At 41.9% G+C, this 14,101-nt stretch overlaps 1 protein-coding gene across 4 annotated transcripts in view; it reads right to left on the minus strand.

Moving 5' to 3' along the window:
* Positions 1-9,641, minus strand: part of SFMBT1 (Scm like with four mbt domains 1) — a 128,619-nt gene extending 118,978 nt beyond the window's left edge. For 3 of the 4 annotated variants that reach the window (XM_067568099.1, XM_067568096.1, XM_067568100.1), the window contains exon 1: positions 9,213-9,641. The gene's annotated coding sequence lies outside the window, so the exon portion shown is untranslated. Of the gene's footprint in view, positions 1-8,599; positions 8,647-9,212 lie in introns of those variants that run through there. The other variant, XM_067568097.1, reaches the window with a different exon arrangement.
* Positions 9,642-14,101: the final 4,460 nt, after the last annotated feature.

The following is a 14,101-nucleotide window of genomic DNA, read 5'->3' on the forward strand; positions in this document are numbered from 1 at the left end:
ACAAAGAAGAGGAAACCATGTAGAGGTCAGAACTGAGTTTTACTGAGACTGAATAGATACACTCATTAACAGCAAGAAAAGTCATTCCACTGGATTCGATCAGGCTAGTACATTTATCAGGCTGGCTAACTCAAGTCAATTCTCCATTCACTTTCACTAATGGTAACATTTTACACTTGCTTTGCTGAAGTGTAACTGACTACAAAGCACAAAGTAGCAGCAAATTAGGCCCTCTAAATTACTCCATATCTCATGCATGAGTAATTCATGTAAAGACGTGGCCCATAGATTTTAAAGTGTCAACATATTGCTATGATTAATATACCTGAACTGAAAGACCCACATCCTCTTGCTCATGTGAGACAGGTGTTGGGAATGTGGAACTAGAACAGGGATAGTGGAGAGAGAGAGATTGATCTGTTATCTTTATGTTGTCACTAGATTATTTATTTGATCAGGGTAACTAATGGATGTGTTTAGTGTATTTTTAAAGGGTTGTCAAGCATTAGGTAGGTGCTTTTATTGTGGTTTAGTAAAAATGTGAATAAATGAGTACCACAGCCAATCAGGGTTTAGTTAAAATATTCTGTGCTGCACAGCAGAACTCAAGGATGCTTTGTTTCACGGCTGCTAAGACTGAGGTCATTTTAGAATGAAAACAAAATATAGGCACCAAAGTTAAGTAAAGAGGGTAGCTCAAATCAAGTGCGAGGACAAGCCAAAATATTTATAGAAACAGATAAAGGGTGTTCTCAGTATTTCTGTCCTACACACCTGGCCCTGCCACCATCAAAATAGAATGCCTTTATTAATTAAACAAAAACAGGAAACTTACTATTTTATATAACAGTTGCCAGTATTAGAATATTTTGCATGCAAATTGGAGCACATGAGAACAATTCTCCAGTATTAAAATAACTCTATTTAGGCTTCATCGGGTTAATTTCTTGTTTCAGAATATATGGGTTCAGGAACGGTAAGAGACTGACAGCAATCGAAACAAAATTCCCTCTGAATAAGCCCAAAGGACAGTATTGATTGTACAGCCATTCTTTTGGCTCCCCCCATATTTTCCCCCATCCCCTCAGTTAATAAACTCTGATATAACCACAAAGACCACCTACTCTAGGAAGTTTCAGTACAATGAGAAAGAACACAGTCTATCGGCTGAGTGCCAGCCACTCCAGTGCAAGTACTATCAATTGCGCTCAGTTATGGGTCTGATCCTGTGCAATGCTCAGCACTATCAATGTCTACAACACAAGGCAGCTGAGCACCTTGCAGCACTGAGGCATATTATATATATATATCACTGTTCTTCCATTGTTGACTCCTGTCCACTGTGAATGCAGTTTAGAATACGAACTTATTTCATTTAGTAACTAGAGCTAGACATGAAACCTGGTCCCACAGTAGAGACAGAAAAAATGCTTTATCCAGCTTCCTGCAGTTCTTCAATGACAGCTATCAGACTCTTCCCAATATTTTTCAGTCCATTACCACTGTAAAGGTAAGTGTTTGCAAAGGGTTAAGTAAAGAATGGAAGATGTTAAAGAGTACAATAGTTTCTCAGAAGGTAGGTTTTTCTTTGTGGTTGGATGTATTTATCTATCTACAGGAGCTGATACTGAATTCCTGGACCAGCAGTCTATGGAATTTGAAATAGATTTGGAAAAATTCCCTGAAGCAAACAGTCCAACTCATTACAACCTGACTTCCTGAAAAGATGACTAGTTGGAAATATCCCATGCTGATATTTTCACAGCAGATACATTATATAGTTTGTATACAATTGTTATAAGCCATTGTTACAAGACAAATTTAAAATGCTTTTACATTTGCCAAGATCTAATGGTAATTAAGTGAAACTGACACTTAATATCCAACTTCTATAGTACTAATACCAGAGAAGCAGCAATCTGCTCTGGGGTCTCAATGCAATTTGATGAAATGCTGGACGAAAGCACCTCATCAATAACTTTGTTGCATCCAGATTTGAAAGGTAAGAAAAAAGAAATACTTGGAAAGCCAGGCCCCAAATCTTAATAAGTTAAAAGAGTTCATGTCTTGTCCAACTGGCCAGTAAATGCTGTATGATTAAGTGTTCCTACTTCAATTCTGAATTTTATTCATTAGGCAATTTTAACTCATGTTATTACTTTGAGATAGCAATAGGCTAATTCAGCTTAGTGTGTTTGTGTTATGTTGCCACATCTTGTACCGACGAGGTGGGTGGGCCAAATTGCAACACGTGTCCAATACTGTTATGTGAGCAGATGTGCATTACCTATTTTTATATTCTCAAATTTTTAGTATTTGGTTAGTTCTATATAGGATACTGTGAAATGATGTAGTATGCCTTAGAGCAGTAAGGCTTCGTATCCATTAGATATTCTGCCACACTGAGAGTTAGGTATTGAAAAAGTAAAATTGTGTATGCATATTTCTTAGCTTACAATACAGAAGGTCAGCCCTGCATTGCCAGTGTAAAGAGGTTGTTTCAAGAGTTTTAAAATATAGAAAGGCTGCTGCTTTTTATGCACTGTATCATCTAAACCTTTTCAGAACAAATCTGGTCATGAAAGCCAGTGCCAGCCTCCCCACAAGAACTGGCAAGGGTGGGAAATTTTTGTAAAACATCCCTAGTTTGGACAAGTCTTTACGGAGTAAGGGAGTGTCCTAGCAGAAATTCAAAGTAAGCCATCACTAAAGTTTAAGGGCCATTACATTTTGGAAGCATTTTATACAAATACACCTCAGACGACAAATAGCCTTATTTCTAAACACGAGTTGTTGCTGTAATGAGTTTAATGGAATTACCCTAGGGATGAATTTGGACCATGACATCTGAACCATCACAATTCAACCACCAATTTTCAAGTATTTTAGAAAGACATTTTCTCACTATTCATTCAGGTTCTTTTTAGAGAAGAAAATTCTTATTTGACAACTCAAATCCGAAAGGACGCTAAGAAATTGACATTACACACACTGACAAACCATTTACCCCAAAGCTGAGCAAAAGCCACCTCTGGAGTGAAACATGACATCAGTCATGACTGTGCATGACAACATTATGGGGAAGTGTCTTCACGTTCCAACGCAATCATTTTCTTCTGGGAAAAAAAAATTAAGATTCTGAACATGCTGTTTATAGAATTCAACACTGTTTCCAAAAGAAAGGACGACTGAGAACATGGTATGAGTAAATTCAATGCTTTTCCCCAAAATTATCTACTGTAGCATCCTTGCTTCACGCATCTTCCACTCCTGGAAAGTGGTAGCAATGACACAAATATCAAGAGCCTGCAGGATTTCTTTCTACCACATTCCACAATTTCTACTCTAATTTTCACACCTAAGACCTAATCCTCGTAGATAGAGCACATCTTGATGTGTGCTGAGAGCCCTCAATTCCTATCAACTGAAATGGGAGATGAGGGTGCTCTGCACTGCATAGGATTTAGTTCTAAAAAACCAAGCTATATCTTCTCTACCTTTTATCTGCATACACACAGAATATCAAAGTTGGTTTGATAGCTATATCATTTCCAGATAACATCAGATTCAGCTCTTTCCTACAAGGGAAAATCCCTAACTGATCTCTCTGGAGAAAGGACATCATTTTTGTAATGAAAAAGAAAGTCCTAAAGTCTAATGGCAAATAAACCAAACCACTATAAATGAAGTGGCACAGTAGTACAAACAGTGACCTTGAACACCAGCAAGCTGTTGCCAAGGGTGACCCAAACAGAGAGCAGAGGACTGTTTATGGTCCATTTAACCCCCACAAATTGTTAAGACTTATGATACTAGCCAATTGCTACTTACAGTTTTAGTAACTAATTATCCGCAACCAGATTAATTTACCAAGGTTATTAACCAGACAATGTTTTTCAAAACACAACTTTAGAAAAATTCAATTCTTGCAAACCTTGATCACCCTCTCTTGTATACTGTTTAATAGTCATATTGTCAACCACTTTTTGCATTTAGATTTTCTTTGGAGCAGGGACCGTCTTTTAAGTTTTGTCTGTACTGTGCCTAGAACAGTGCCCTGCAATCCTGATTGGTGACTTTAGGGGTTACTTCAATACCAGAAAAAAACAAACAAACCCTGAAATATAAAGCTACCACCAATGCTTCGCACTTATATAGCACTTTACATCTTCAAAGTGTTTTACAAACATTATTCTACACATTAACCATATGAGTATAAGCCTAACATAACATATATTGAGACAGACAAGTAGTAAGAAGCTTCACAGTACCATACAGAGTGTCACTGCTGGAGGTGAAATTAAAGTTCAGGCAATTCTGGTTCTGACCTATGCTCAGATCATACTTAGTCTAAAAGGAAGCTACTTTTTAAATGGTGGATTCCCATCAATTATGCCATATTAAGAATGCACTGTAGCATTCCTACTGTAGTACTCAGTGTCACACACGTCAGGGGGGCTATTTCTTTGTGAGCTTCAGAGAAAATTTCAGAACCTCACTCATCACAAGGTAAGCTTGTTTTTAAAAAGTGCTCCGAGAACATTGATTTCTCTTTTGCTCTGTAAGTGTGTTGATTTTCCCTCCCTTTTGTTGGATTTTGCTGACAGTTTTATGGATCAAAGTGTATCTCACAAGCTGTTTTAATGCAAAGTGAACAGTACAGACTATATATTTTGTGCTGTTGGAACCTGCATTGCTCACTTAGCAGTAAAGCATTGAAGTTACACTTTGATATCCCCTTTTGTAAATGTTTGCAATATATGTCTCATACTGGTGAGAATAGAATATCTTCTAGATTGTTAAAAAGTCAATCAATATAAAAAAAAACTCAGTTAAAAAGCACAAACTTCACGGGTGTTACTAACATGTGATTATTAAAAACGAACATTTTACAAATTTAGTTTCCTTTTCACCTTTACTCAGTTTGGAGAAAATGGACTAATGAGTTTCATTTTCAGGATCTTATGTATTAGCACAATGTTTTGTCTTCAGAACCAGTCAAGAAAATGTTTAAATAAAAACAAAGCTTGTTTAGATTAAAAACTATTGTATTCTGTAAAAATCCTTCAAAAAAATCAAGTCCTGTCACATCTAAAGTGGGGGCCTAAAATTAGTTGCGTCCCTCTCTGACTTTACAGCCATATTCCAGCAGCACTGGGAAGACAAGAAAAACAAACTGAACAAAAAAAAAAAAAAAAAAAAAAAAAAAAAAAAAAAAAAAAAAAAAAACACAACAACAAACTGAAGTCCATCACCAGTCTAGTACAGAAACATTCTACAGCTCCAAACCACAACCAGGCAAATATTTAAAATCTATTAGATATCAAGTAGTATCCCTGTTTGCTATTCCACGTAGCTACATTAGGTCAACAGTGACTAAACATTTCACTTCCCCCCAACCAACAAAACTTACATTACTTGCTTGTAACATAATAAGACAAGTTAAAAATGAATTTAAGAGAAGTTAAAACTGCAGAAAACGACAGGTAAGATCCTCTGTATACTACATCATTAACTTACATTATCTTTAACTTACATTATCAACTTACATTAACTTACATCATTAACTTACATTATCAACGAACCTAAGAAAATATGCATTGGAAAAGGAAACCATGTAGTTTCCCTTTTCAGGTGGTATACAATACACTTGAAAAATAATCTACCTTTTCTTCTGTAGTGTTAAAAAAACTTGTTAGCACTGCACATGTGACAAGAATTTCAGTTAAGTAGTAAAACTGAAGTTCATTCTTATACATCTAAGCATCTAATATGACCTCCTCACAATACTTTCCCATGTTCAATTTCCCCTCATTTATGTACATTTTAATAAGTTTAATTTACTCCCTCAGTAAGAACACACTCATGTAAATAAACTCCCAACCATTTGGATTGCATTTAAATCCCGCTACCAGAAGGTGACAGTATCAATGTTCACATCATCGAAGCATATTGCTATGGGAGAACTTAATAAATGGAAGCAGTGTTGTGAAGTTACAAGCAACTTTCAAGAGAAGAACAGTATGGATTTGGAAAAGGAGTGTGTGGAAGGGCACAGTGACTGAGAATCAAAACGACAGCGTTTCATTCTTAGATCTGCCACTGGCTTGCTGAGGAACACACCACCACCAAAAACTATCTGTAAAAATTAACAAAATCCTTGATTGGCAACAACTGTGAGGATCAATTCTTTCTAAAACCCTTTGAAATCCTCAAATGCCAGGGGCTGAAAGGGTGCAGAGAATATAAAAATCTGAGCAACGAACCAAGAATGTCAGGTGTTAGCATGTTTCCTTACACTTTAGCCACCTATTTTCCCCATATTATAAAACCAGCAGCCTACTGAACAATTGTTCAGTTAAAGAATCAGATGAGGTAATTCAACAGTAGGAAGTCAAAGAAGAAGCATAAAACAAAAAAATGTGATAGATCAATATTTACTAAAACAGCCATTCTAGCTCCCAGATATTTATTCCATGCAGTTTTTTTCCTATGGTGAAATACGTGCACCAGCTTTAGGGCCATGGAACACTTCACTGTTGTGCCAAGTGAAATTAAGTCACCCAGGAAAAAGTAAACTAAAAATTAGAAAACTGCATCCTTTCATTTTAAAACAACACAAATCATAAAAAGGTGCTTGAAGTGACCTCTTTCAGTTTTACAACCAATGAAGCCGAAATTGTTCCATAATTCATTCAAGTGCATCTTCCTGTTACTCCACTAATAATGGTGCTGGAATTTGCAGGTCACATTCTCATCCTCCAACCAGAGGGGCAAGAAACAAATTACAGTAAAATGCGATTATTTCACAAAACCTAAGAACACTGAAATTAAAGAAGGAGAAAAACCAAAGTGTTTCTATAACTGATCACTTTAAAATGCATATTTAACATTTAAAATTGTAAAGTCTATTTCTAGAACACCTACTGTAAGTGAATCCCTAAATCGTTCACAATTTACTAGCCTATTGCCACCTTACATTAATATAATCATTCTCTGAAGTAAAGTAAAACACAGTAACACCTATAGGCCTTAACTAAGTCAGAGCTCCATTCTGCTAGGTGATATACAAGCAGTGAATGATATTCTATGCTACAGAGAGCTTACAAACTTTTGTTCATTGTCATTAGAAGCCAACTGCTAGCTAACCAAACCACATCCAACATAATTCCATAGCATGTTGCATTACACATCTATTTTTATAACTTGCAAGATAGATCTGAGTTTTTCCAGCGTGATTTCAGAACCATGCACCTTACATTCTGGATTACTAAAATGTTCACTATGGTAACCTCCCAGGCTACTGACAGCAACAAGCTCCCTTGAGGGAACTGACAGAAGAGAAGCAGCAATGTAGGTCTTTTTTCTTCACTACAAAAAACACTAAAACATCTTACATTAGAATTCTACTGTCAAAGTGGGTAAAACTATCAGACATGAATGTTACTGTTTTTAAACACCTTTTATGATGGCAACAAGTTTCTCCATAGATTTAATCATTCCACTAAAGCCCACATGGGACCATTAAACAGCCATCACCCTGACCTATTATGTAGTCTAAAGGAAGGCCTTGTGGGATATTAATAGCCCACCTTGTTAGAAATTCTCTTTAACTGCTGGGCTTGTTTTTCTTTTCTCTGCATTATTTCTGCCCTAGACTGCTCCCCATGTCCCAGCCAATATTTTTTTGAGGGGGGAAGAAGGAGGGAGAGAAGAGAATAATAAGAACTGCTAATACCTGTGGAAAACTTTCAGAATCTTTCCTATTTAGGGACAATTGTACTTGTGTCCCATTTTCTCCTCTCTTGTCTATAGTTTATTAAAGCATGAAAACAGGGTTTTCGTTTCCCTAGGGGTTCATCTGCTTCTGTATCTTATTCCCCCAAAGTGAAGTTAGATTCCTATGGCACCATCATAATTTCCACAGCAACCAACTGCTAGCGTCACAAATGGAAGATTTACCACTTCAGGTGTAGAATAAGCTACCCAGGCAGATGAACTCCTGGAGAACCAGAGATCCTGTTTTCTTGAGCGTATCTCGGTAGCGAAAGAATACGGGGCTGGGAGAAGCAGCAGAATATAAACCGAGAAGGCAGCAAGAGCCCTATTGTTTTTAAATACAGTGCAAAGCCCTGAGGGAGGTGTGAGCAGTTCCTACATTCTGGGGGGAAGGGAGGCCTCACACAACTCCGCAAATGAAGCAACATTTACCAAAACAACTGGAAGGAGGCTGCAGATGTGGCTGCTGCCGCTCTCCCCACAGAATAAAAGCATGACCTCCGTGACAGTGACATACAGGCCAGTTCAGGGAAAGGGGTAGTGCAGTGCCCACTCCTCCCCATGCCACTCGTCGCTGGCCGGCCGGGAGGGATGCACTGGCGGACTGAAGACACATGAACATCACGCGGCCCCCAGACACACTGCGCTGCTGTTCTTAGGGGGCGGGGTGGGGTGTCCAAAATATCCTTGCGTTTAAATAGCCCCTTCCACACGCCATTTTTTTTGGGGGGGGGGGGGGGAGTGGGACAACTAGGGGAAAGATCTCACACTTTTAATTGCCTCTCAATTGTTTGGCAGGAGCAGACGGGGAACAAACTACCTGAGCTGCGGCTGAACTACCCACGCCGCTGCACGAAGTTCGGGAGGGGGAAATTACCTCCAGCACAGGATGGCGCCCGCCGCCCGCCCCCCATCTGCAGGGGCGAAATGGGGCCAGACCTGTACGAGAGTGGCCGAGCGGCAGCGGACGGATCCGGATCCGGACCCGGACCCCGCGTGGCACGGTCCCCGCGCGAGGCGGGCGCGAGGCCGGGCTGGGCAATCGGAACGGCGCCTGCCCCCGGGGGAGACTTTTGCAAGCGGCAGCCGTGCCCGCGGCGCGGACTGCCCTGGCCGAGGGACGCGCACGGGGCAGCCGCTTCCCCGCCCGCCGCCACTTTTGCGGGGCCGCCCGCAGCGCGCGGGGCTGGCGCAGCAGCAGCGGCAGCAGCGGCGGCCCGTCGCCAGCCCGCGCATCTCCCCGGGAGCCGCGCTCGCCGCTCCCTCCTCCCCGGCGCTGCGCTGCGCCGCGCCGCGCCTGCCGCCCTGCCGCAGCAAAACTTCGGCAGGCAAGAAGAAGCCCGCGGGGCCGACGGGCGGCCGGCAAAAGGCGCCCAGTGGCTGCGGGCGGCCCCGCTCCGTCCGCGGGGGGGCTCGGCCGGCGCCCGCCTTACCTGCGGCGAGTTTTCCCAGCCCTGCGCCGCGGGCTGGCGGGGCTGGGGCTCTCCGGCGCTCCGGCTCCGCTCGCCGCCTCATTCCAATATGGCACGGCCCGGCGGAGCGCATGCGCCCGCCGCCGCCTCCCGCCCTCCCGGCTTTTTGGGTGCCGCTCAGGCGCCCCCGCGCGCGCAGCGACGGGCTGAGCCCTGCGCGGGGCCAGGACGGGCACGCGCTGCCCACCTGCGCCGCCCGGCCCGGCCCGGCCCAGGCCGCCCCACGCCTCGGCCCGGCGCCCGGCGCTCAGCCCGGTCCGACGCGGGAGGACTTTCTGCAGCTGCCCGCGGCTGGGCATCCCCCGCCCTAGCACCCCGCGCCCTGCGGGCTGAGCCCCGGCTCTGCCCCTGACCTGACACCTGCCTCGTGGGGAGCGAGACGGCGCCATAGACGCGGTGGTAAAGCAAAAAAAAAAAAAAAAAAAAAAAAAAAAAAACTACACACACCCCCACACACACACACACACACGCCGGGGGAAGTGCCTCATTTTAACCCCCTAGGACCCAGCTCTGCGCCACGCTCCGGGACCGGGGGCTCCATTAACGGGGAAGGGGGGATGTGCAGGACAGGTGCCCCCCGCGTCCTTTCCCCCGGCCTCCGCTTTTCAACCCAGGACTTTGTCTGCAGCGGCGAAACGCGCGAGGTTTTTCATTCGAAAGCAGAATCCAGGCAGCTCTTCCCCCTTCGCTGTCTAGTGCCGGGGCTTGGTCCCTGACGCTAGATTTCACTGAAATACGTCCGACTGGTTTTGGTAAAATGAGGAGGAAATGGTATGTAGAATTGTTCCCGGGGTGGCACGCAGATCTGGCTCCATCACACACAAAATACACCCTACGGATATATTCCCCCACACGATTTCACTGCAAGGGGGGCCCGACGCAGCAGCAATTGCTCCCGTGCATAAAGGGGGGAGGGAACGGGCCCTATATCGATCTAGGCGTGGAAAAAGGGGAGGCAGAAAGACAGCGCACGCGGTCTATTTTTAAACCCTGATAAAAATACCGAAGCACAGTGTAAAACAGAAAGAAAAAGGAAGCGGATTGTGCAAGACCAAGAGCCTCATGGCCACATGCCTGTGCAATGAGGGAAGGTTGGAAAAGCAATCGACTTCCACAGCGCACAAGCGACTCGTGCAGGAAGATATTCAGGCAAGAAGTATGTGAACCCCTAACGGAAAATAATCTTCAGAATTCCATTAGAAAAAAAAAGTGGAAGCTAGATTCTAGATCCCATTTTACTTGGGATTTCACCATGTTACCCAGGAAAGAAGACACGGTCCACCTGAATCCCAGCTTCACTGATTTAACCACATGCTATTTAAGAATTGGGTTTAAATACTTTACACATCCATATTACTGAGAACACACCGCTTTTATGCTATTATCTACCCCCTTCGTTAGCACATTCCATTGAACGAATCGCACCAATGCTATCTTTGAGAATATCAAACCGCCTTAAATGATCTGCAGCACAGAAACTACAAGAGTTACGGCAACAGTTATTTTAACATTTACTAGGGCGACTACGCGTTTTATATATAAACACACACACACACCACCATTATGGTTGACCCCCGTTGATAGCATATAGAAATAAGTGTTCAGAGGTGAAAGACACATGGAACAGAATAAACTATCATCATCTGTCTCTGAAACAGGGATGTGCCAAGAAATAAATAGACCAAACAGTGCTGGAACTCCAGACAGGAAGAACAAATGTAAGCATGAACAGGATAATTAGGTATCCAACAGCCAAAATACAGGTGGTCTTTATTCTTTCAAAAGAGTGGTATTTGAGAGACAGCGAAATCGAATTATTCCGGAGATGTATTTTTATATTAAATGGTTATCAAAATTTCTCCTTGAAAAAAAAATTCCTACTACCAAATGTAATTATGGTCCTTTTTTTCTCCCTTTGGTTAAAATAAAAACCCACAGTCATCTTGACTAACTCATGAAAATTCTTTCAGAATCTGCTGCTTAGAAGAGTTTGAACATTATTTAATAAAATGCTTATTTCGGATATTTAAAGCTTATTGGACATTTAAAAAAAAAAAAAAAAAAAAAAAAGGAAGTACTAGGATTGCACAGGGGGACTAGGTGTCTCTCTGCCTCATTTTGGGAAAACTCACATTCTAGCATAAGCAAAACTAAATGAAAGCTATCCCCAGGAATGGCGAAGGTGTTAAGTGAGAAAAGACCTGCCTTATCTCACTTCAATTCAATTTCATGCCTATTACAAAAACTTTCAGGTATTTGGCTGCAGTCTGCATAATTTTCCTTCCTGAAAAGAACAGAAATAAATGACTGGAGAGTGAAATACTCTGTCTGCCCACTAGAGGGTTGTCTCTCCATGTCAATTTAGGAGATGTGAGCAAAACTGGAAGAGTCTGCACCATAAAACCTTCATGAGCTGTCTTTGACCTGTGGACAATTAGGACTTCATTATTTGGTCCTTTCAGCCCTTTACTATGCTGGTTTAATTCTGATATAAGATAGCCTGGATCTAACTATTAAATATCACACATTGTTTCTCCACAACTTACTCAACAGAAATAACATTCCGCATGTTTTTGAAAAAGCATCAGTAGCACATTATGCTGGTTTTAACAACTTTAAAAACAAGGGGCAATTCATACAGGCTGTAAGATATTTTTGTTCATGTTTCTCTTCTCTTTTGTTGGCAAGCTGATGCCAGTTTAAAAGCCTGAAACCAGTTTAAAAGCATACAGAAGTTTAAAATTAAATAAGCATGCAATAATATATTGATCATTCAAGTTTTCAAGATGTTTAATCTTTTACAAAATGAACCACTGAACTTATGCAAACAGTTCCCTATTTTACTAGTGCATGTGCTACCTTTCCTTCAATAACAATCCTGTAGTAATCCCTTCTATGAAATTAAACACAGACATTTCCCCCCAGCCCCCCCCAAAAAAACCAAAATATTTTTAAGACCTTGAGCAACATATTTAGAAGAAACACATGTTCAACTAATGATTTTAAATGATTAGAAAGTGCTCCTGAGGTTGTCCTAGCTCTTGGTAGTTGACTTGGCAGGCCACATGAACATTAGATAACTAACAAGACACCCTGCACATGCTTTTGTCCTTTCATCATAATAAATGAAGCACTTTCTTAGAGTTAAGTTGTTCAGGCTATGGAATAACCTGTTGTCATTCAAAGTCTCCAAACAAAAATGCCTGCACCAGAGGCTTCACTGAACATTATAAACTAATGGAAAAAATATTAGAGCACTGAATACACTTTTGTTAATATTCCTAAAATCAATGCCTCTTTGATTTGTTTAAGGTACATATTAAGGCACAAGATGGCAATCCTCAAGCATCCAGAAGCCACACTACCTTTACTGGAAGCTTTGGAAGCAGAAATAGTAAGCTCCAGCCCTGGCTACATCAAATGCTGCAGCATGTTGAGCATAGTATTAAGATTTACTTTTCAATCTTGCATGCAACTGTGTGCATGAGTATAACTTCATGCGGTTGAGTACCCTACTCAGTTCAGTAGGATTAGTCAACTGCACTAAGAGCTTAAGTGTCTGCAGAATCAGGAACATTGCCAGCAAAACCCTGGGTCAATTAATTGCTTTTAATTATGTATATCCAATTTAATATTAATTAATTAAAGTCATTAGTTTACAAGTTTAGTTACCTGCTTCAAATTAGGTGGAAGACTCATTTAATTAAGGACTGCCGGACTGGGCCTTGTAAAAGCAATTTAGTGCTAGCTATATCGTGCTCCTGTTGGAGTCAGTGAGTTTAATCCTTCACTGACATGGGAACAAAATAGGTCCCATAGTCTGCTTCCGACCCCTGTGTAGTTATCTCCAAAACAGCCACAGCACATATAAAGGTACAGCAAATTCAGCAGTAGTATAAACTTCTCCCACAGTGTACCATTAGCATACTTCAGCACTGACAAAGACCACTTTTAGAGGCATGTACAGTTCATATTGTTTTTTCCATTGTCCTTGTCAATGACACTACCAGATACCAATAGGTACCAGATGTGATGGTTACTTTTGCAGTGTTGACATTGGGGGCCAATCCTTACTGAAACAAGCTTCTCATTTCATAGAATCATAGACGATTAGGGTTGGAAGGAACCGCAGGAGATCATCTAGTCCAACCCCCTGCTCAAAGCAGGACCAACCCTAAGCCACACCTTAAAAGCCTCTAAGGATGGAGATTCCACCACCTCCCTAGGTAACCCATTCCAGTGCTTCACCACCCTCCTAGTGAAAAAGTTTTCCTAATATCCACCCGAGATCTGGCCACTGCAACTTGAGACCATTGCTCCTAGTTCTGTCATCTACTACCACTGAGAACAGCGTAGTTCCATCCTCCCTGGGACCCCCTTTCAGGTAGTTAAAGCCTGCTATCAAATCCTCCTTCATTCTTCTCTTCGGCAGACTAAACAAGCCTAGTTCTCTCAGCCTCTCCTCGTAGGTCATGTACTCCAGCCACCTAATCATTTTTGTTGCCCTCCTCTGGACTTTCTCCAATTTGTCCACAATTTGTCCACATTTGCATCAACAAGTTCAGTTCAGCCCCCAGTTACGCATGTATATATCAATCTTAGTGGGACTGCATGCATGCTGAAGGAGGTATAGCAATACCAAGGGAGCAGGGGAAGCTGAGACCTAGTTAACTTTACCCTTCCACAGTAACCAGTATCCCCTAACCCAGAATTGGATAGTGGAGGGCCCCAAGACCCATGTATCGCCACTCCCCTTTCCAGCCACATTAGCTCAGTGACAAAAGCAGCTAGAAAGAATCACCTGCAAACTCTGATGATGTTAGCAGCATCCAAATAGGGTTTTTTGTGTT

Source organism: Emydura macquarii, unplaced genomic scaffold (genome assembly GCF_026122565.2).
Source record: "Emydura macquarii macquarii isolate MOO-44397 ecotype Brisbane River unplaced genomic scaffold, CSIRO-AGI_Emac_v2 contig_2846, whole genome shotgun sequence".
NCBI classification, from domain to species: domain Eukaryota; kingdom Metazoa; phylum Chordata; order Testudines; family Chelidae; genus Emydura; species Emydura macquarii.